The sequence below is a fragment of the Thamnophis elegans genome, chromosome 3 (assembly GCF_009769535.1).
Source record: "Thamnophis elegans isolate rThaEle1 chromosome 3, rThaEle1.pri, whole genome shotgun sequence".
In the NCBI taxonomy this organism is placed as follows: domain Eukaryota; kingdom Metazoa; phylum Chordata; class Lepidosauria; order Squamata; family Colubridae; genus Thamnophis; species Thamnophis elegans.
In genome coordinates, this window is record NC_045543.1 from 127,308,064 (window position 1) to 127,333,357 (window position 25,294).

The window sequence follows — 25,294 nt, forward strand, 5'->3', positions numbered from 1 at the left end:
TATTGTATTGTATTAATCCCACCACTGCATTGAAGTAAAAGTCTCCAGAGACTCAAAACTGTAGAAAATAAAGCTCAGCACAATATACATAAACATAATTTTTAAACAATATTCCTAAAAAAGGATTTTTGTTACAGAACAGCTACAAAACAGAGACATTTCATTTTGGGCAGTTAGGGTTTTTTTCCCCATTAAAAACACCAATATTTGGTGATTGGTAGTTGATGATTTCAAGATTACTCTACTAACAGGTTCCTTGAAGAGCACCAGTTTGAGAAATCCTAAGTGACATTGATTTAGTACAAGGAAACATTGCTTTTTTTACAGTGGTCCTGGGGCTAAGTCCTCTTTTAGCCTATTCGTTATTCTGTCAGTCAGTAGCCAAGTGAAAAAAATCATCTTATTCATCTTTGGAATCATTACTTGTCAAATCAGAATTTGGACTCTAACACTTCCACACCAGTCAATAAATCCTTGTACTTAACTTTGAATTCAGCTGTGCTGTTTATTCCTCTTGGCCAAGGGCTTTCCCAGCTACAAGTGGATTATGTTGTGAGTAGGCATTCCTAATACTCCCAAATCTGGGGGAGACGGGGATGGTTTTCAAAATCAGCCTGAAATCCATCTCATCTTAGAATTGTCAAATATGGAATAAATTTAAAAAGAAGATAGCAGTCTGGAGGAATCTTTTGTAAGAGAAAATATGTAAGGAGAGTTAGGCTAAAAAAGTTAACCATACAAATACAGTGCGACATTGTTGTTCCTCTTACCAATATCCCTACTTGTTTGTCCTTTTTACCTTTTTCTTCCCCTTTTAGTGACTCTCATTTCTCTTCTATATAGTAAAATTAACAGAGATTGATATCACCTTGCTAATTAACAAATATATTTTAGCTTAAATCCATTTCTACATATACATAATTATTCTTTTGAGACAGAGTTGCATGTGTGCATAAGAGAGAAAGAGAAAGGGAGAGAGAGAAGAAAAGAGAGAATGCCTAAATAGAGTTTGGAAGGGAATAATAAAATATAGGAGATGAAGACAGACAGTTACTTACAGAAAGTAACCATTCATAAAAATGTTGCTGGCTGTGATGTAAACATTGTCACCATTAACACATGTGTAAATAATTATCCCTAACCATTATTCTAACCTTTCTCTGAATTCTCCTTTCCCCCCCAACCCTGATATTTAATGTTTCTCACATTGCCTCTGATGAAATACTACTTAATTTATGAAAGCACAACCTAATGTGTTAACTATTAAGAGTGTCTTAAGACACTGTCCACCCCTCTTTCATGTTTTTGCTTGTCCACTGGGCTATATGGAACAAGGCTTAGAAATGGATCCCCTAATATCTCATCTTGATTTTTTTTTTAAAACCCTGAAAATAGCACTAGCACTTAGACTTATATACTGCTTCATAGTGCTTTGCAGCCCTCCCTAAGCGGTTTACAGAATCAGCATATTGCTCCCAACAATCTGGGCCCTCATTTTACTGACCTCAGAAGGATGGAAGGCTAAAATCAACCTTGAGCTGGTGAGAATCGAACTGCTGACAGTGGGCAGAATTAGCCTGCAATACGGCATTCTAACCACTGCTCCATAGCTGCTAACAAATCCAATGTCTCTGCTTTGTCTTCTGTAACCAGATTTTAAGGGTCAAGAGAGATAAGAAATTGCAGCGGATACCAGCCTTTTAGGAGAAGATGGTTATTCTCCTTGTTTCCCCATCAAAAAATGAAACAGTCCTCAATTATCAGAACTGAAGAAGCTTTTTGGGTGAGAAGCGAAACATCTTCAAAGAAAAACCAGAAAGTCCAGTTGTCTCTTGAAAAAAAAAAACACCTTTGGGACAACCATGACCTGGATGATGGAGAATCTCCATAGACACTCAATTATCAATATATTTTTAAAGGTTAAAAGGAAGACAATGTTACCGTGGTGCATGAGGGTTTTCTTATGACATTATTAATGGAAAATCAATCAATATCATGAACATTCAGAATCTGAGGAATAGTTTCTCATATATTCTCAAAAATATATTTGGAAAAGAATGAAAACAACCACTTCCAAAGCAGCAACTGTTACACAACTCAGGTTACATTGACCTTTACATGCATTACACAACCAAAGCATTTTTTTTTTTATTGGCTTCATCACATCATTTCAGTGAAAGCTGGGCTAATCCACATGTTCAACATTTATTTCATTACTTTTGTGTGTGTTGTTTTCTGGGAAATATTTACTAGTGGTTTCTAGGACATGATTCAACACAAAGTTAATTAAGTTCAAGCCTGTGCATTTCATTAACTTCAGGATCATGTCCTCATAGTCCAATAACTTATTTACAGGTAGCTGGACATAGGTTTGCCCTTTGGTAATATTGCTCCATAAATTCTGCCAATAGAAATGGGAACAAGCAGAACGAAACACAATTATGATCAAAGAATGGCTAACTACAGTAGTTATTATGGCTATCTCAAGCCAGTTTTTGATTCAACTAGTAATCTTAACACATAACCTTACCTTTCAACTCCATTATTGTTGACTAATGGTAAAGTCCTACTGGTTGGTTATAAAGTAGAATGCAAATTTTAAAAAAATACCTATATTGTAAGTATAGTCTTACATTATAAACATCTTCCTGTTATTTATTTTTTCCATTGGCCTAACAGAATATATATAGCATTAATGTATAAAATTTACAAAAACAGCACATAAAATGTGTATCAAAATACAAAAACCAGGACAGTGAATCATTTTAAAAATTCACAATATGAATGATGAATAAAAGTACAGTATATAAAATTAAATTATGTACAAGCAATTATTAGAGTGACTAAACCTATGGCTGGATATCTAGATTGTTTAGCCATTGGACAGCAGAATTCTCAAAATGATGTAGTTCATGCAAGGGTCCAAGGAATTTTTGAGGGGCCATTATATTGCAGTATGATGTAACGTTTGTGGGAGGGTCCCATAGTCACAGTTAGTATTATCAACTAGCCCTCATTTTTATTTCCAATATTGGCACCTGCCATGGTTGGTTCAGATCTGGTTGAGCACTGTCCAATTTTTCCTTGAATGATCATAGCCAAAGGGACATTGTATTGGATTAGACACCAAATTAAACAGATCTGGGTTAGACGTTGCCCATACTGGAGCCATGCTGTCTCTGTGTTAAAATCTTCTTTGACTAACCGCTGTCCAGGTTTCCATGATGGGTTCTGAGATTTGAGTCTGAATATTTGATTGAGACAGTCCTCATGTATAGGTAATAATTAATTTGCCTCACATTTTTGCCACTCTCTTTTTAAGACAGATTCTAAGATGTGGAGATGGCATTTGGAAGGCATCCATTTAATAGTTCCTGGTATTAACCTCAGTGCACAATGTGCAGATTACTTAGCCATAACAAAGTCAAATTCCACAAAAGAAGTTAGGAATTCAGTGAAATACATTGGGCCATCCTATTGCAAATGAAATTATGGCTAGGGTTAGGATTAAGGTGAAGGTGAGGGTTAGAGTTAGGTCTCCTTGGAATCAAGGCTGAAAACATGTCAGGGATTAATCCTTTCAGGATCTCTAAGGAAAGCAATGTTAGCTTTGGATCTGGACTTCTTTGGGGACCACAGTAAAACATTTGAGAAAATCCCATTTCAAATAAAAATGAAAGTAGAGTTAGGATTAGAGTTCAAAGTCTCCTTGGAATCAAGGCCAAAAATTGGTGTCAGGGATAGGATCTCGAAGGAAAGTGACAGTGGCAGCTTTTCATTCTAACTTCTTTGTGAAGCACAGTAAAATACATGGGAAAATCCCATTGCTAATGAAAATGAAACCAGATTAGGGTTAGGGTAGGTCTCCATACAGACAAGGCTGAAAACTGATATCAGAGATAGATTCTTAGATGTTCTATAAGGAAAGGAACAGTGCCATCTTTTCCTATGAACTTCTTTGCGGACCCCAGTAAAATACATGGGAAAATCCCATTGGCAATGAATATGAAACTAGAGGTAGGGTGAGGGCAGGGATGGGTTCCTGCCAGTTCTAGCCTCTTCTATAGAAGAGGTTCCACAAATCTACAGTGCCATTTAGAACCAGTTCCAGCTCCTGCCCATCCGCACATCATCAAGATGAAGAGCGAGAGGAGGAATTCTGGGATTTGAAGTCCACAAGTCTTAAAGCTGTCAAGTTTGAACACCCCTGAGGTTTTTTTCCCTAAAGGGTTAGGGCTGCAAGGGTCTTGTAACTTAACAGCTTTAAGACTTGCGTGCTTCAAATGCCAGAGTTTCTGAGCCAACATTTTGGTTGCTAAGCAAGAGTGTTGTTAAGTGAGTTTCACCACATTTTACAAGTTGGCCATGCCCACCCAGTCACATGGCTGGCAAGCCACTCCCACCCAGTCACATGGCCAGCAAGCCACTCCCACCTGGTCACATGGCCAGCAAGCCACTCCCACCTGGTCACATGGCCGGCAAGCCACTCCCACAAAGCAGGCCACACCTACAGAAGAGGTTCTAAAATTTTTTGAAACCCACCACTGGGTGAGGGTTAGGGCTAAAAACAGGTGTCAGGGATAGATGCTTAGGAATTGCCTAAAGAAAAGTATGGCGACAGATTTTTATTCTGACTTCTTTGTGAAGCAAAGTAAAATACACGGGAAAATCTGCTTGCCAATGACAATGAAGTTAGTGTTAGGATTAGGTTTAGGTCTCTTTGGAGGGCTGAAAACTGATGTCAGGGATCAATTTTTAGAGATTCTCTAAGGGAAGGAATGGTAACAGCTTTTCTTTTGGTCTTCTTTGTGGATCGCACAAAGGGGATGGGGAAATCCCATTGCCAGTGAAAATGAAACCATTTTTATGATAAGGGTTAGGATTTGATCTTCTTGGAATCAAGGCGATAAACTGATGTCAGGGATAGATTCTTAAAAATCTAAGAAAAGCAATGGTGATAGTTTTTCTTTTGGATTACTTTGTAGACCACACCTAAAATACATCGGGAAATGTCCTTGCCAATGAAAATGAAACCAGGGTTAGGATTAGGGTTAGTGTTACTCTCTCTCCTTAGAGAGCCTCAATAAATCGATCCTTGACGTTGGCCTTCATTCCAAGGAGACCTAACCCTAACTATAACCATGATTTCATTTTCATTGGCAATGGGATTTTTCCCATGCAGTTGACTGTGATCCACAAAGAAGTCTGAACAAAAAGCTGTTACATTTGCTTTCCTTAGAGAATTTCTAAGAATCTATCTCTGACATCAGTGGGCATAATTCACTAAGGGGAACACCCCCCTCATGGCCCAACCAGGTCTCTGTAATGCACGCCAGGTCCGCTCTACTCTCTTGTATGAGGTCGTAAATGAGGGGAGCCTTATGTACCATGGACCTGCCGTTAAGCAACACCAGCTGGAGACCAGGGTCCTGTAATCCTGAGCTCCCGGGGGTGTGAGAAGGGCGAAGAGGGTCGGAACACGCAATCACTCTTAAACAGCGAACCTGTGTCCCCCAAACATAATTAGGCCCTTGGCCCCCACCATATCTGCCTCTCCCACAAACAGTAGACATGGTAAACCCCCCAATGGAATGGCTTAATGTCTCCCCCGGAATCCCAACCTTTCTCGGCACTCCCAACCCGCGCCCATTAGTTAGCTCTGCCCTGTGCCCTGGCAGACTCCCTCCTAAGCCCGTCTGAGCCATCTGAATCAGTCCACCGCTCTCCCCCCTTAAAAGTTGATTTACAAAACCCTGTAAAAAACCCCTAAGAAGTCTTTTCTTCACATGCCACCTCTCGGGATCCCAAGATCCATCATTAAGGAAGCGTCTTGATAGGCAAGAAGGCCATCCCCGGGGAAGGGGGAGTTCCCGAAGGGAGTAAAGTTCTGTCGCAATATAACATAGAGGAGAGTGTGGCATCAACCAAATGGGGTGACATCACAGGGAGATGGAATGAGGAGATGACATGTCCGGGGGGGGGGCAGGTGACAGTGTTCAAGGGGGTAGCGGGAAGCTTATGTCCATCATAGCAATGGTCGGTATTAAGGACAATATGTAAGAGTAATGGCCAGATGTCAAAATCGCAGCAGATGATAAATTGCGAGGTGGTGAAGCGGCCAGTGATGGTGGTAGTGAGGACAGTGGCGGCAGCGACAGCTGCTGCAACTTCAACGACTCCAACAGCTAAGTTCCGTCCACACCAGCCGCACTCATATCCATCGCACTCCATTGACCCAGTCCATAGTGTCAGAAGAGGAGGGGCCAAATGGCCAAATGACACAGTACAGTGGCCCAGGCAACGGCGGTAATACCGGAGGGGGCCACAATGAAGGACCCCCCCCCACTTCAACCATGCCCACACCAACTACCAAATCCATCTTCTGCTGGTGTCAATATCCATGCCAGCTGCCTCAGCCACTCCCCGTTGATCCAATTTATCATGTCCATAAGCAAGGTGGAGGGGGGGGAGCAATAGGGATAACACCACGGTGTGGGGAGTGGCAGATGCAGAGACCCCAGGCCGGGCATCCCACCGCTGCTGCTGACCACACCCACACCAGCAGCTGCCAACGCTCTTCATTCTTATTTCACTGCCAACTGCCCCGTTTCACTCACGACGCTCCGGCTACAAGGCAGGAAACCACAGCTCAAGGGTATCCCCGAGGTCCCAGGAAGTTCTCATAGCTGGAACTGGAACCAGCGATGGTATAGGGCAGTGGTCCCCAACCTTTTTATCGCCGCGGACCAGTCAGCCTTTGATAATTTTACCGTGGCCCGCTGAGCGCGCGCAGGGGTGGGGGGGCGTTGTTCGCGACGACACATTGATTGTTTATATATCACGTGCGTACCAGCGCGGGGCTCTCTTCCCTGGAGCCTTTGCGCATGGCCCGGGAGCTTTTGCGCACGGCCCAGGAGCCTTTGCGCTGCAGCGATCATGTCCCCCGGCCGCTGCAGCGATCATGTCCCCCGGCCGCTGCAGCGATCATGGCCCCCGGCCGCTGCGCGGCCCGGTGCCAGGTACTCCACGGCCCGGCACCGGTCCGCGGACCGGGGGTTGGGGACCACTGGTATAGGGTACCCCCTGCAAGCCCCAAGAAGGACAATCATCTCCCCGAAGCTCTCCTCAAATGCGACAGGACACCATCTTGGGCATGCGCAATCCTGATTTCTGATGATGTCAATCCAAAAAATCCCATTTTACCTGCCCAATTTAATAGATTTATTTATTAATTATAAATAGTTATAAACTTCTTACTTCATTAGCTAAAAGGCAACATTTTCATTATTACAAACATAGTTCCAGTTATTTTTTTTAACAATATAATTGTTAGCCATCAAATAGCTGTTAAATAAAATCACTTTCAATCAGTTACTTAAAAACAGACTGAATTGAAATTACTTCAATATATGCAATATGGATTACTTTAAGAAAGTAACTCATAGTTGGCTTGCTAGGATTGTTGACTGTTTTAGTCCCTTTCTTGTGGTTCCAATTGCATGGAATTTTCTTCCACTGTTTCTTAGCAGTTCCCGGTTCATGCGTATCATATTCCTACTTTGCTTTATTTTCCCAGCAACAATCCAGTGAGCTAAGCAAATATTCCCACTTTTCTGATGTGATTGTTAACTCTTCTTCAGATCTAGAATACAGAATAATAGTGTTGGAAGGGTTTTGGGAGGTTTTCCAGTTCAGCCCCCTCCTCAAGCAAGAGACCCCATACCATTCCAGACCAACGCTTCCCTATGTCCTTTATATTATCCTTCTGTTGATGCAGCCTAGGACTGCATTGGTTTTTGGGGGACAGCTGCAGCACCCTGCTGGCTCACATATAAGTAGTTGTCTGATTTGGCTACATCTTGTTTTTCATACTGTCAGCTTCCTCTTTTGGGGTACAACCTCCAACATCCTCCATGGGTCAACACGTTTTATCCTGCATATTTCTGCAACAGCAATTTTATCTTGTTCAGTTATTTTTCTTTCTTTCTTTCTTTTCCTTGTTTAAGATTTCCCCAGAGTCAGCTAATAGGCTTAATTTCTCAACACTCAACATTGAATACTCATGCATCCTCTTTCTAAAGATTGAGAAATTGATGATACAGCAGAAGTACAGGATACACAGTCATCGGAATCACTTTCACTATGTGGAAATATGGTTTAGGTAGAGTTTATAGGTCAAACCCAAGATCTGTAGGTGACCCTTGGCGTAATTTTCAGTTGCCAGTAGCATAATTTCAAAAGCCCTTTGCAAGAGATCTATCCATGCATTCCCTAAAGGCTTCCTTTTGAGAGAAAGAACAATTATGGGCCAGAAAAAAGGAGGTATCAAAAAAGGGGGGAAAAGTTCTAGTCAAAAAATGCTGACCCCATGTTCTACTCCCATATATTCAAGGAGCCCACGTAATGCATGAATAGTACTTTGCAAAACGTAAGGCAAGGACAGGCAGTTCCTGGGGAGATGCTTCTGTGGGAACCGGTCCCAATTTTTCCTGCAGCTCAAGCCTATACTTAGAAGGGATTGAAACTGCCACTGCAGTTTCAAACAACCAATAAGAGCTGAGAATATCCCAGTTGCTTCCACTTACATAACTGCCAGCTATTTGTAGCTTCCTATGTTTCAAACAAGGAAGCGTTGGCTCAGATGCTGAGCTTGTTAATCAGAATGTTGGCAGTTCAGCGGTTCGAATCCCTAGTGCCGCATAACAGAGTCAGCTCCCGTTACTTGTCCCAGATTCTGCCAGCCTAGCAGTTTGAAAGCATGTAAAAAATGCAAGTAGAAAAAAATAGGGACCACTTTGGTGGGAAGGTAGCAGCGTTCCTTGTGCCTTCTGTGTTTAGTCATGCCAGTCGCATGACCACGGAGATGTCTTTGGACAGCTCTGGCTCTTCGGCTTAGAAACAGAGATGACCACTGCCCCCTAGAGCCGGAAACAACTAGCACGCATATACGGGGGAACCTTTACCTTTACCATTTTTAATATCTCAAATGAATGTGCTACAGATAGATCTCACTTAAGGACTGGTTGCTTAGCAACTGTTATTTGAAGTTACAATGGACCTTCCAGAAAGTACTTAAAATCACATTTCAAAATTCCAGCCTCTGCCATCTGATTGCAGTTTGACTCACTTTTATAGCCATTGCCAATGTCCGGCAGTTATGTGATTCTGATTTTCAATGTTTTTTGCTGGTTTCTGACATCTGCTTCTGGTATCCAGCAATAACCACACCTTGGATAAAACAGATTTGTTTAACAACTATGGACTTCACTTAATGACTGTCACAAAAAATACTGTAAAATTGGGGACAGTCACTTGGGTGACCTGCTTAATGACTGTACGGACTTCTAGCTGTTATTCCAAGCACAATTACATTCGTAAGTTGTGGATGACCTTATATCAGTTTTCTACTGCATTTTGTGACAAAGGATTTATAGTAGTATAAGTTCTTGAGGCAGAACAAATAATGCCAATATACATTTTTGCTGACTGAAGCACTGAAATAATCGTAATAGTATCCCATTTAAAACCGAGGGGAGCAGAGACTTTGTTTGTTTGCTTATTTGTTTGTGCGTTTTTTATAATGGCTCCCAAATCGAAGCAGTCTAAGCGTTTCCTTAATAATACATCCCAAGAAATTGTTACAAAATCGCTGCCCTTGCCTCACACGCCCTCTACTGGAGATCTCTTAACGCAAGAATTTCTTTTTGAAACCCTTAAAGAGTTCAGACAGGAAATTAAACAACTTTTATCAGACTTATATGATAAACTGGACGCCAAGATTGCTCAAACAAAGGAAGATACGATCAGAGTTATGACTGTTATGACAGACTATGTTTCTGAAATGGAGGACAAATTGGAACTTTTGGAAAAAACTAATTCTAATTTGACATCTAAAATTCAAACGTTACAACAGGAAGTTGAAAATGCTCAAAAACAACTCGTTATGATAAATTACAATAAGACTGCGTTTGCAATAAGAGTCAGAGGATTGTGTGAAAAGGAACAGGAGAATTTGAAACAGACCTTTTTTGAGGCTTTCAGACGTTCGGTGGGAAGTCCGGGATTTAACTTTGATTGGCAGATTCAAAAAATTTATCGCCAGAACTCGTGTGTAGCAAAACAACGACAGCTTCCAAGGGACATAATTATATATTTCACCACAAGAGAATCCAGAAATGTGATAATACAGAAGTTCTACAATAACAGGCTGCGAATCGATGGACAGGACTTGATTGTTTTTAAAGAAATACCATCTCAAATATTAAGAGCAAGGAGAGACTACACTTTCTTAACTGAAAAACTCAGAGATTCTCAGATACAATATAAATGGGAAGTGCCATCTGGTATCACAGTCACATTTGAGAACCAAAAATATCATCTCAATTCTGTTTGCGAAGCCCGAGATTTTTACTACAAAACTCTGAAGGCGGGACTTCCTGATTCACCCGGATTGGAGAAAGACAAGGAGAAGGAGAAGATAAGCAGCGGGACACGTGGCTACAAGGTGGAGGGTGTTGCTTTCCCCTTCCGGAAGGGCAGAAGAGTAAAGAATAAAGATCCAGCTATGCCTTTAAAATACTTCTTAAATCTTTAATTTGAATAAAATTTCAGGACTCCTGTCTGGTATAAAATGACAAAGCTGTATATCGATGAAGAGATATTGAGACTGAAAGAAGCGGTGCTGAATTTGGACATATATTGTATGGGACTTATATAAGACTTGTTTGAATCTTAATTTAAACTGTGCATGATCTATTCTTTGGGGTGAGGAGAGCGGAGATCATAGTTTTCTTGGATTGTGGTTTGGGATGAATGGAGTCGGGTGGCGTGGGGTAGATGGAAGGGTAGTGAAAGTTCAATTAGATTACCTTGATCCAGAATGTAAGCTGATTTTTGTATAAATTGTTATTTGAATACAAGGTTAAGAAAGATTATCTGGAGAGTCTACACGAGGGTGGAGTAAATATGAGAGGAGCAATGGATGAGGATAAAATATATATGCGGACACGGGTAAAGGCAGGATGGGAGGTTTAGAATTTATATGCGGAAGCAGGTAAAGACATTGTTTAAGATTTTAAAAATAATGAGAAGCTGAGTTTAATGTTAGAGAGTATATTGACTTCTCTTTCTTGGGGGGGGGTTCCCCCCCTTTTTTTCTTTTTATTATTCTTTTCTTTTTTGTTCTTTTTTATTATTATTATTATTTTGTAACTCCTAATCTATTTGGTTTCAATATACTCCAGATTTTGCTTGATAAAGAACGATGCCGGGAATGGGACCTGGGAAGTCGGAAGGGGGTCAGGGAGGGGGGTTCAGGGGGTGGGTGGGTGGGAGGGTGGAAATATAGACTCAATTTTCAGAACAATGAATGCACTTGGATACTGTTGCTTTTTTTCTTTTTTTTCTTTTCTTCTTTCTTTTTCTTTTATTTTTCTTTTGTTTTAGTACAAAACAAATAGACCAATGAATACTAGAAATACACCGAAGCGAGGTGTAGAGGGAAAGAAGAGGGGGGAATTAAGAGGGAGTGAGAAGGGAATGTAAGGAGGGTGAGATGGTGGGAAGGGGAGAAAGGAATGGCTGAGGGGGAGGGGAAGTAGAAGAGGGGATGGTTGGAAGGGAGAAATGAAAGTTGGAGGGGTAGAAGGAAGGGTGTATGTAGGATAGAAGTGTTATGAGTTGTTTATTGCTTCTTTTTTTTAACTGCACAGTATTTAAGTGATTGTATAAAGGAAAATGAAAATGTAATAAAAGAATCTTTGAGGGGAAAAAAAAAGTCATGTAAGTTAAAGGAGAAACATGAAGCACTGAAATAATCAATTAGGATGAATCTATAAACAGCTGGAAGCTGTTCGTTCTGGTTGTGATTATGAATAAACTGTATATTATATGTATGTATGTATATGTGTGTGCATGTGTATGTATGCGTCAGTGGTGGGTTCCAGATCGTATGGCAATCGGTATGGTGCAATGGGGCCCAGTGGCCACCACATGAACCCATGCAGTGCATGCACACATGCATGCAATGCACGCATGCATCCTTACCTCCTGCGACGCCTCTGCGATGTTCCAGCTGCTTGGTGGAGCATCGCGCAGGCACTGTACGCTGCGTGTGTGTGCACAAATGGCGCGTTTCCTTCAAATACGATAAGGAATGAGGGAGGGGGGGTGGGCCCTCCGGGGCACCATACCGGAACGGTACCTGGTACTCCTGGTAGGCACCGATATACTCATACCAGGGCATACCACCTGCAACCCACCACTGGTATGTGTGCGTGTATGTATATCTATATGTGTGTGAGGGAGGGGAGGGAATGCTGAAAACAGAAAGCAATAATTTTTTTACTCTTCTATTTAGTCCATGTATTAGGACAAGTTTATAAACAGCTGGAAGCTGTTCATTCTGTTTGTGATTATTAATAAACTGTATTTTATATGCATGTATGTATGTATGTATGTATGTATGTATCAGTGGTGGGTTTCAAAATTGTTCAGAACCTCTTCTGTAGGTGTGGCCTGTTTTGTGGGAGTGGCTTGCTGGCCATGTGACTGGGTGGGAGTGGCTTGCCAACCATGTGACCAGGTGGGAGTGGCTTGCCAACCATGTGACCAGGTGGGAGTGGCTTGCTGGCCATGTGACCAGGTGGGAGTGGCTTGCTGGCCATGTGACTGGGTGGGAGTGGCTTGCCAGCCATGTGACTGGGTGGGTGTGGCCAACTTGTAAAATGTGGTGAAACTCACTTAACAACACTCTTGCTTAGCAACCAAAATGTTGGCTCAGAAACTCTGGCATTTGAAGCATGCAAGTCTTAAAGCTGTTAAGTTACAAGACCCTTGCAACGCTAACCCTTTAGGAAAAAAAACCCAGGGGTGTTCAAACTTGACAGCTTTAAGACTTGTGGACTTCAACTCCCAGAATTCCTCCTCTCACTCTTCATCTTGATGATATGCAGGTGGGCGGGGGGGAGCGAGTATACACACACACACACACACACACACACACACACACACACACACACATATATATATATATATATATATACACACACACTCATACACGTGTGTGTGTGTGTGTGTGTTTATGTATATTTGCATGTGTGTGAGGGACTGCAAAAGCAGTAGTGAATATGCAGAGGAGAAAAACGCAGGGGTGTGTGTGGGGAGGGTGGGGAGGGAATGCTGAAAGCAGAAAGCAAGAATTTTTTTAGTCCATCTTCTTGTAATAGTGTCACAAGGATGCCAGGCTATGCTGGTGACACTGTTGCAAGAAACCAAGCCAGTAAACCTCTCCCCTATAAGCCAAACCACAGTTCTGGATGCAACCACACCAAAAATATTAAGCAATCTTAGAAAGCCAAGAAGATGAAACAGGAACGGCTTCGGCGGCTTCAGCTGCATGAAACATGCTGTTTGGTATGTTGACTATGATGGACTCTCAACCTATACCATGAACGCTGAAGTCACATGGTGTGGGGATTTTTCTGTCTTCTGAGGACGGCGTGGGAATGTTCCTTTAGGCTAAGTTCTTTCAGAGTACTGTTCAACAAAGATAATTTGCATTTATCATGGCACCCTTCTGTGAATACGGCAGGGACTGAACTTCTTCTTATGATTTTTTTTTAGTCTGAAAGATATGGGGTTGAAAATAATTAGCATTCTTTTCTTGATGGAGTCATCCACTAAGTATTCTCCTTGCTGTGAAAATTACATTGAAAATGAGAAACTAATGTAATAACAGTATAGCTATAATGGATAAGAGAGAAAGGGTTTTATTTGATTTTCTATCATCTGAAAGTGAATATTGATTCAAACTGAGATGGCTGAAACCGAGTTGATAAATGGGATCTCGTAAGCGGGACTTTCCTGGCAGAATTCCAAATTCAGAGAAGAGCTAAGGATATATAATGGAAGAGCTCGTAAAGCTATCTCACAACATGCTCCTGGAACAAGGGAAAAATTCAGAGATATCTTCAAGATGCCGTCAAAACAGTCTACATTAGAGGTCTCCAACCTTGGTAACTTTAAGACTTGTGGACTTCTACTCCCAGAATTTCTCAGCTAGTACAGTTGGACACCCCTAGTCTAGATGGTCCAGAGGTGGAACTGGTAGCAGAAATTTTGAGTAGTTCGGAGTGACTGGCTCCATCCCCATCTATTTTCTGCCTCCTGAGTCCCAGCTGATCAGGAGGAAATGGGGATTTTACAGTAATTTTCCCCTGGAGTGGGGTGGGAATGGAGATTTTACAGTATCTTTCCCTTGCCATTCCCACCCAGCCATGCCACACCAACCAAGCAATAGCCACAGAACCAGTAGTAATTTTTTTTTGAATCCCACCATTGATGGTACCTGAAACCATGACACACACACACACAAATCTGGGCACAATTTCAATCATTCAACATGGCTGCCATCTTGACTTTTTTTTCACCATATCCTGTGATCATCTCTTGGAAAGTTATATTAACTGTATAATTGGTAGCATTTATTTCCTTTCCTTGAGAATAATTTCTTTTTTTCTTTTAAGTAAACCGCACATGTCCCATCCTGTCAAAATCAGAAGCTTCCCTTTCAGGATATATAACACCTGGATCTATTATTATTCTGGTGCATTGTTGGTGGCCCTGAGAATGATTGGTCATATTCTAGGTGAAGTGAGTAATATTCTGAGGCGGGGGGGGGGGGGAATCTGCAAAGAACCTATTCTTTAAACTGGTGATTAGAAAATGGTTCAGGCTATTTCTCAGAAGTGACAAATGAATAACTCTAATAAAAAGCCAGTGTTTGTCCTCATGGAAAGCATCCAACCTGTTGTGTTTCAGCGAGATAAGTTCAACAACAGCAACCTCTGTTCAGCGTAAAACCACAATCTTTAGTTCTAGTAGCACAATGAAAATATGTGCTTATCCCTCCACTGAAACCAAGGGATTTATGTTTGGGTGAGCTCGACAGTTTTAAGGGTCAGTTTCTAGTCAGTAATTCCAATGCCTGCAACTTCCGATAATGGGTTATGAATGCAGTCATAGCCATAGCTTCCTTGGGCAGAAGAATGTTAGTGACAGGTTGTTGCACATGGATGGCTTAAGATTTCTCCTCAGAAAGGTTTCTGGAGGAGGCGTAAATAAAATGCCAAGAATGTGAGAGCCATTTTGATGAGGGCAACTCCCTTTCTTCCTTCTCTCTCCCCCCCCCCCAGTTAGTTAAGGAAACACTTTGTACAGAGAAGTCTTTGAGGACACACAGAAGGCTCATCTTCATGCCCTATGAGGCCCAGCATCAGGATACGGCCCATGCGCCTTTTTAGAAGGCATCTTCATGATGCCCATTCAACTCATCTCCAGGCTATTGAAGAGGCATCAGAAAGATGCATTTAACTCTTCTTGTTTAAAATAGCATTTTTCCTCTTCTTGCTGCATGAATGAGATGCAGCACCTTGATGAATTTGGGAATAATGCATCTGCCTAATTCCTATGGGGCATATGAAGTTATGGTGGGCATGCACCCTTCCCTCAGGCTGCTAAGCACTGTGCTCCCTGATAATTTTTGCTTCTGTTGCCAGGGAGACCAGGTGCATCTGCCCATATAATTTCTGACCATTGTTTTGGAAGGTATGTCAATATTGTGTAGGTTCCTTTTACGTACAGCTTTTCAAAGATTACTTAAGATTTAAGATTTAAGATTTAGTTTATTTGTATGCCGCCCTTCTCCAGGAGGGACTCAGGGTGGCGAACAACTCAAAAGGGGAAAGGGGATACAAACACAATACACGTAATTAAAATACACAAGAGTCATACAGCCATACAAGTCGAGAGGGGAGGGGAACTCATCAACCCCAGGCCTGCCGGCACAGCCAGGTTTTGACGGCTTTCCGGAAGGCCTGGAGAGAGGTGAGGGTCCGAATCTCCGCGAGGAGTTCATTCCAAAGGGCCGGAGCTGCTACAGAGAAGGCCCTCCCCCGGGTGGTAGCCAGATGGCATTGGCTGGTAGACGGAACCCGGAGGAGGCCGACCCTGTGCGATCTAACGGGTCTATGGGAGGTAATTGGCAGCAGGCGGTCTCTCAAATACTTGACTGTCTTTAAAAAAGACTAGTACTTCTAGAATGAAGGATGGAATTTTGATTTAACTAAAGAAATATGAACAACAAAATAGGTAGGAAACACATCTTTGAATATTATAGCAATGTGTAATGGGGGTGGGGTGGAAGTTAAAATAGGGATAGAAAACAGTGGGGGGAAATAATAATTATATATTCATATGTTAAAATATACAAAAGAACAGAAAGATGGTTTAGAAATGGTGATAATAAAAGGCATGTATAAATAATATGAAACAATGGAAATGAAATGTAATATTTAGGAATAATAAATTATGTTTGTGTATTGAAATGTATGTTGCCCAGTTACCACACTATTCACGCATTGATATGTATAAAAATATAAAAAATAAAAAATTGATTGAAAAAAAAAAGACTAGTACTTCTGTCCATTTAAACCAGTGAGTGCACCCATCCTATAATTGCTCTGCTATAAACTCACTTAATAACTTGCAAATGACAATCCCAAAGGTGCTTTTTTTCAGGGGGCAACTGGACTTTCTTGTTTTTTTCTTTTGAAGACATTTCCCTTCTCATCCAAGAAGCTTCTTCAGCTCTGACAGGATAGTGGGGAATGGAAGGATTTATATTCCTTGCAGACAGCTGGTCATTTGCATTCATTCATGACCATTGCTGGTCATTGAAGCACATCTGGGCTGTTCCATTCCCCACTATCCTGTCAGAGCTGAAGAGGCTTCTTGGATAAGAAGGGAAACATCTTCAAAAGAAAAAAACAAGAAAGTCCAATTGCCTCCCAAAAAAAGCACCTTTGGGACAACCATGACCTGGATGGCTGAGAAAGTCTACAGACTTTTTGCAAATGGCAAGTGATTCAGTCTTCACATAACATTGATTCTAAGCAAAGCAAAGGTTAAAAAGTACTCTTTTGACATAATTACATAGAGCTGCTCTGCAGCATTTGAACCTGCTTGTAATCCTCATGTATTTTGTTGTTGCTTCACTGCCTGCATAAAGTCATAATCTTGAAGCACTCTAGAGCTGTTAGTCAATTACGGCACCTCTTCTGTGAAGATCTTCTATTGACCTTCAGGCTCTGTATGTTCTATAAAGCCACAAAGGCACAAAAAAGCCACAAAATGGAACATTAGGTGCAATATATTGTTTCCTGAAATGCTTCTCCTTCTCTTCAACCCTCTTATGCTATCATATGTTTCTAATTATGGGAGCAACATCAGACATATCTGAAAAGCCAAAAGAAGACTTCCTAAAATAATAATGCAAACTTAACAACAACAAAAATGCACCGGCAAGAAGAGCTTATGACAAAGCCACTTTCTACTAAAATTCCTTTGTCTTCTGAAATAACTTTTTTGTCTCTCTGAATGATTTGGTTAGCTGTTGGCAAAAAAAAATCTAAGCAGAGAGATGCGGGAAAACAGCCTAAGATAATGTAAATAAGAAACCTTAAATCTAAACTAAAGCACAACCCAGCTAAACCAAGAGATGTCCAAGTTCTAGCTCAAATGAGGTTAGCATTAGGATAATCTCAATGCCCAATGGGTGCAGCGATGGTTCATCTCTCTTGCTCTTCATGCTGTGAGAATCTTGGATTCACAAGGATTCCATCAGTGTTATGTCAGTCCATCTGGTCCTTGGAAATTGCAAATATTTTGGATTAGGCTGTCTGGCACAGAGGATGTGTTTGTACAATGCAACAGTGTAAGGGTGGGCACTGAGTGATTCAATATGTTTTGGAGAACCATTTTTTTGCATCACTCTCTGGTGGAATCACTGGCTGAAGGAGAGGGAACTTCTCTAGAGTAAGTAAAGAAACATTCCACTTTGGTTGGTGGAAACATGAAGTAAAACCCTTAGATCTATATCTGCCACTTCTCAAGGGAAGGCAGGTGTTTTGGAGAGATTCTTGCAATATAGGTGATCAGTAGTAAAATATCTACTTTTATTTATTTTTATTTAGTTAGTTTGTCAAATATGTACAAAATAATATGTATATGTAGAAACGTGGACATGAACAAATGAAATAAGTACAAATAAATGGGGACAGTAGGACAAGGTGGGTAGGCACGCTGGTGCACTTATGCACGCCCCCTTTACAGACCTTTTAGGAATGGGGTGAGGTCCACCAGTAGACAGTTTAAGGTTGAAGCTGTGGGAGTTTGAGCTGTAACAACAGAGTCAGGTAGTGCATTCCAGGCATTGAGCACTCTGTTGCTGAAGTCGTATTTTCTGCAATCGAGTTTGGACCGATTTACCTTGAGTTTGTATCTGTTGTTTGCCTATTTATGGATGCTGTAACAGACAATTTTGTATACTATGCTTAATTCAGACCGTAGGCGGTGTAGTTCCAGGTTGTCCAAGTCCAAAACTTTGAGCCTGCTGGTGTAAGGGATTCTATTGTGAGCAGAGGAGTGGAGTACTTGTCTTGTGAAATAACTCTGGACCAGCTCAATCGTATTAATGTCCAATAAACAATGTGGATTCCAGGCAGATGAGCTGTATTGGAGAATTGGTCTGGCAAAGGTTTTGTATGCCCTAGTTAGCAGTACAATGTTACCGGAGATCTTATCAATGTTAGCAGTACAACGTTACCGGAGATCTTAGCAATGTTACTTAGGCCTATTCAAGAGTACCTCTGGTTGCTTGTGCTTGACACATCACATGAAAACATATTAAAGCACAATGAGAACACATGGAAACTTAATAAAGATTATTTATTCAGGCATGCCTTGCTAAAAACACAATTGACAATTATTAATTTGGGATTAAGAGTTAATAATATCAATACCAATAGCAAGCATATCATGTGTGACTCCAGATAGAATGAGCTAGACATCCTTTTACCATGAAGGAGTCTAGCTTTGATTTAGAAAAACCAACAAAAAGAGCTTTTCTGTATATGTTTATGTGAGCTGTTCTTTTCCTAATAGTTGTATTTTGGATTGCGTCCTAAATTATGCAACTCCATTTAAAAATCAGCCAAATAACAAAGCAAAACAAAAACAATCAATAAAACACAATGTAGGATGAGGTAGTTAATCTACTCCTTTTTATTCTTTCCAACTCAGTGGAATGTTGGAGAGCTATTAGATAAAGTAGTTTGGGATTCTGTCCATTTTTCTATCAGGAAGATAGAAGATTTTCAGAAAGAAAATAGAATGGGACCAAATGTGGTCAGAGGATCTAGGAAAAGAAAAATGAATTTAAAACTGGGCCAAATATGGTTAGAGCATGAGGGGGAAATTCAGAAAAAAAACCTCCCAGTATAATCCATTGGCTTGGCATGTTGTGAATTGCTCCGTTCTTAAATATAACCCAGAAGGCATGCATTGTAAACTTCTCCTGCTTTATATAATAATGCAAAAAACAGACTACCCCCCCCCCCCCCAAAAACAACAATTGCAAATGTTGTGCTGTGCAAAATCAGAAATTCTTGAAAGCAAATTACTTTTTTTAAAAGGGGAAGGAAGGGAGAAAAGATTAGGTTTTTCTATTCTAATGGAAACTGAATCTATACTATCATCTACATTTTTCAGTTGTTGAGATACGGTTCACAGTAATAATAACAATGAATAAAAGATAAATTTCTTCTAGAATTCACTTGAAAATTGTGCCTGGCTTAGGAAATGTGCTGCTAAGATGAGGATCTTAAAGGTAAAGATTCCCCTTGCACATATGTGGTAGTTGTTTCTGGCTCTAGGGGGCAGTGCTCATCTCGGTTTCAAAGCCAAAGATCCAGTGCTACCTGAAGATGTTTCCGTGGTCATGTGAGCAGCATGACTAAATGTGGAAGGCACCCGGAAAGCTGTTACCTTCCCACCAAAAATGGTCCCTATTTTTCTACTTGCATTTTTACATGGTTGCGAACTGCTAGGTTGGCAGAAGCTGGGACAAGGAACGGGAGCTCACTCTGTTACACGGCGTTAGGGATTCAAACTGCCAAACTGCTGACTTTTCTGATTGACAAACTTAGCCACTGAGCCACCACGTCCCTTATGAGGATCTTAGGGAAAGTCAATTGTGCCTGTTAAGAAATACTTATATAAATATATATAAATATATTCAGCTGGCCAGCAGACAGTTACCGATCACATGTAGAATGTGATAATGACGTTTAACCCTGCTACTGATTCTTCTTTGCAAATAATCCCCTTCTGGAACTTTAAAAAGTTCTGGCCTCTATAACTAGTAGTGAGAGTCACACAAGCAGATAAGTAAGAATGAGCACTTTCGGTAAAGTATCCTCTAACTTTGCCCCACATTCCCATTTTATCTTGTGAACATAAGATTGGTAACCACGCCTTTGCAGAGATAACATCTCATTTATTCCTCAAGGTCAGGGTGCTGCTACTTATCTTTTCCTACCTCTTTCCACTCTTGCGTGATTGAAATGACACTTTTGCTGAGAAAAAGAAAATACAAACTTATTTTTTTTCAGATTTTCATCAACAAAGGCTTTGGGCTTTGCAATTATTCCTTTCCCTGCTAATCAAAAATCAGGCGCAAGCAAACAAAGAAAAGTTTACAAACACCATTCCTACAATTACTTTTCTTGCTTTGGTATCCCTTCACTATTAAGAGCACAACATTTTGGGATTAAAGTTAAAAATAAGAGTTTGCATATCATGTGAACCCAGCCAGGAGGAGCTGGACACCATTCAAGCTCTTAGTAACTGGACTGAGGCATGAACAGATATTTAAAATTAGGCTTATGGTGTAATTCAGTGTTTTTCAGCCATGACAATTTGAAGATATGTGGACTTCAGCTTCCAGTATTCTAAGAATTGAAGTCCATACTTGTTGAAGTTGTCAAGGCTGACAAACATTGGTATCATTTGTACTGAGAGCCATGGTGTTGCAGTGCTTAGAATGCAGTATTGTAGGCTAATCTGTATTCCCACAGCCTGGAGTTCGATCCTGACTGGCTGAAGGTTGACTCAGCCTTTCATCCTTCCTAGGTCAGTAAAACGAGAACCCAGATTGTTGGCAGCAATATGCTGACATTGTAAACCACTTAGAGAGGGCTGTAAAACATTGTAAAATACTGTGGAGTGGTATATAAGTCTAAGTACTGTTGCTATTATATATGTGTTCAAAAGTATCTGAATGTTTTAACACAGATAAATGTGTATAAAAGTGCAGGCTTAGAAGTGTTTTCATTCAGCAATGTCATTTGGGAAACATTAAATTGTAAAATTATTAATTGGAACAGGTCATATTCCTAAATCTAAAAATGAGATTGCTACATTGTGTTTTCTTTCAATCTGGACAATCCTTTTCAATGTGAATGAGCCACACATTCTCACAAATGAGCATGCTTATCAAAGTATGTCCCCTATATGTATGATGTTCAATTATTTGCCTATTCAACTCCTGTCAAAGATGTGGTGTAAAGAAAAGTCAATAAAATGTATAGAACTTAATGTCATACAAGCTTTGGATTGGGGTGGGATTGGCCATGGCTTCCAACATGGCACCTGGAAATATGGATACCTCCCTTGGTGCCCGCTAGATTTCTTTCTCAAACTAACTTCTTTCTTTCTTTCTTTCTTTCTTTCTTTCTTTCTTTCTTTCTTTCTTTCTTTCTTTCTTTCTTCTTCTTCCTCTTCCTCTTCCTCCTCTTCCTCTTCTTCTTCTTCTTCTTCTTCTTCTCCTTCTCCTCCTCCTCTTCCTCTTCCTCCTCCTCCCCCTCTTCTTCATCTCCTCTTCATCTCCTCCCCCTCTTCTTCGTCTCCTCCTCCTCCTCTTCTTCCTCCTCTTTCTCCTCCTTCTTTTCCTCTCCTTCTACTTCTTCTTTTGCTGCAAGTGTAGGGTCTGCTTTTTTGGGCCATTTGCATGGTCAGCTGTGTCTCCAGGGCATATACCCATAGCTTGCATAGCTTTGTTGATGATGTCTTGCCATCTCTGTTACTGGCCATTGATTACTAGTTGGTTGGCAATCTTGGCAATGGTGGAAGGTGCTGCTTTCAGGACATATCCATACCAGTGGAGCCGGCCTTCCCTTATCTTCTCTATAATTGGTGTCACACCAAATTGTTGAATGGTGTCATTTGTGATGTGGTCAAGAAGGGAGATGCTCAATATCCAATGCAACATTCACATTTCCATGCTCAAACCTTTTTTTTTCTGCACTGAATCTAGAGAGGGCTGCACACTGCCTGTGTGTTTCATATCTCTTTCTTGAATCATTGTAATTTTGTAGCCTGGTTTGTGATTAAGAATATGCAATAAGAAATGACACCTCTAATAAATCTTGGAAATATTAAATAAAAGTAAAAAACATGAATCTGTTTTTGTCTTCATTTACAGTTTATTTAATTTACAATTCCCTTTGTTTATTCTATGCATCTTTCAGATCATTTAGTTCTGATATAAATCACATAAGAAGAACCACCTCTTTTATTATTTTTGAGCATCTGCTAGACAAAACCCAGTTTTTGCTCCAGGCCATTACATAAAATGTGGTACAGCTGCAAGATGCATTAACTTAGTTCAGCTCTTTCTTGTTTAGTGGAACCAGCAGAAGAGTGAGATTTATGGACATGCTCATTTTGGATTCCTGTGTGTTTTTCATTAACTAAATTTGAGCGTGGGATAATCTTAATGCACTTGTCCTCTTGAAAACACCTACCAGTGAGAGAAGCAATAATTAGGAAGGGAGTAAATGTGCCACAAAATAAACAAGTTACCAAATTGCATGTAATCTCTGCTGAATCAGGGGATCGAATTCCTCTCCGGAACTTTCAAGGACAGCATCAACTAAAAATAACTTTTAGGGCAATGGACATAACTGGAAAAACCTGTTGTGGGATGCTGCAATCATTTTAAAAAGAGTTGGTGGCCCATAGCAGGGATTTCAGTCATTTTTCAGGCTCAGGAGATTGTTTTTTTTTAAAAAAAAAAAAATTCCTGGATCTTCTAATCCAGAGGAAAAACTCTAGTTGTAGGAACATGAGTGCATTTGAATACATGTCATTTTTTCAGCCCTTAATGCTGTCTGGAGCCCCATCAAGTTCTCCTAGAACTCTAAAGTTCTACATACCTTGGTTTAAAAACCTAATCTATAGTAACTATCCTAAAAGCAAATACAAAGTTTTTTTTTAAATATAAAAAATAGACGAACACACCCAAAAGCAAGATAGATAGTCTCAATTACAATAGGTGAACCACTTGAAGTCCTGAAGGGTCATGTTGGGGGACACATCTTCCTGGAGAAAATCTAGCTATATAGTTGCTAAGAGTCCACACCAAATTGATGACACATAAACATTGTAAAGTTTTATAGAGGTTTTGATGGATGTTGGCATTTTGATTTTGGTCATTGTGTAAGAGGATATGATTCAATGATAAAATTACACCCTTCCCATTGTTATAGTAATTCACTGAATAGCAAAGATTTTGTTTTCTGAACACTTTTGAGTGTATTTTGCAAATGTTTGGCTGGTAATCATGAAAATGCATCAGACACTGAGCACAAATGAAAATCATCAACAAAACACTTTGGGCCTGAACTCATGCAATGTGTTGGAAATATTATGTGATTAAATAGATTATAGTCATTAAAAGTTGATTTCCTATTTCTTGAAATTCCTACATGATACAGAGATTCTGCAATTATGTTTGTGTTCAGTTTGATGAACACAAACATAATTAACATTAAAAGTTTTTCAAGAAAGGTTTTGAAAACAAAAGTTTGTCCAGTGAATCTGATCTATATACTATAAGAAATGCTGAAGATTAAATCACCAGTGCACACTGTAAAATTGTGATAGTGATACCATGAAGATTGCGTGATTCAGATGATAAGCAGTGAGTGCAAAGAAGATGTGTTAGTGAACCTAAAATCAAGACCACAGAATCAAGAACGCAGACTGATGAACCAGGGCTATGAGTATATACAGTAGTTTCCTGCCAGGTTTTGCGGTTCTGAAATATGGTCTAGTGCTGATTAACTTGTCCTGAAGGTCCCAAAAGTGCTTTTTCAGGAGGCAACTGGACTTTCTTCTTTTTTCTTTTGAAGACATTTCGCTTCCCATCCAAGAAGCTTCTTTAGCTCTGACAGGACATAACCGTGACCTGGAATACTGAGAATCTCTACAGACTTTTAGCTATGCAATTTGGAGTGAACACCCTTTGAATGGTGTGGGAGTAGGAATGGATTTCCAGAGGGAAAAAATTGCAGACTACAGGAACCAGGAGCACTACACAGGTGACCCCAAGGACACAGGCTCCAAGGGCTTCAAAGACTCTCTAAAAGGATGCAGATGACCAGCTGTCTACAAGGAATATAAATCCTTCCATTCCTCACTATCCTGTCAAAGCTGAAAAAGTTTCTTGGATGAGGAGTGAAATGTCTTCAAAGAAAAAACAAGAAAATCAAATTGCCTCCTGAAAAAGCACCTTTGGGACAACCATGACCTGGATGACTGAGAATCTCTGTAGACTTTTATCTTGTCCTGAACTCAGCCAGTTCACCCATCAAGGTGTCTTTGAGTATGAATCAGTCAAAAATTTTAACTTTTTTCTCTCCTGCTTTTGAGTCCATTTTGATTCCTGGTGGTTGTTTGGACTATCCCTGAAGTTGTCTTGGTAAAATTATCAGAAACAATTTGCCATTGCCTCCTTCCTAAGTTTGAATGAAAGTGACCGGTCTAGGGTCAGTTGGCTTACCTAGAGTAAGACTAGAACTCACAGACTTCTCTTTTTAGCCTGGTGCTTTAACCACTATAGCAGGCTGGATTTCTGTGAGTACCTGGTATACAATTTGATTTGATTTAATAGATTCGTTGGATAGGTTTTAGGTTTTAGGTTTTAATTTTATTTGTATGCCGCCCTTTTCCCTGAAGGGACTCAGGGCGGCTCACAACTCAAAAAGGGAGGGGAAAATACAAACAGAGTAACAAGAACACAAAAACCATACATAGTTAAAAACACAACAATCGTACCATTCGAAATGGGGCAGCGAGTCTTTAGCCCCAGGCCTGTCAGAACAGCCAGGTTTTAAGGGCTATGCGGAAGGCCTGGAGGGTGGTGAGGGTACGAATCTCCACGGGGAGTTCGTTCCAGAGGGTCGGAGCAGCCACAGAGAAGGCTCTCCTCCGGGTAGTCACCAGTTGACACTGGCCGGCTGATGGAATTCGGAGGAGGCCTGGTCTGTGGGATCTAATTGGTCTAGTGGAGGTAATTGGCAGTAGGCGGTCTCTCTCTTGATAGAAGTTAGCA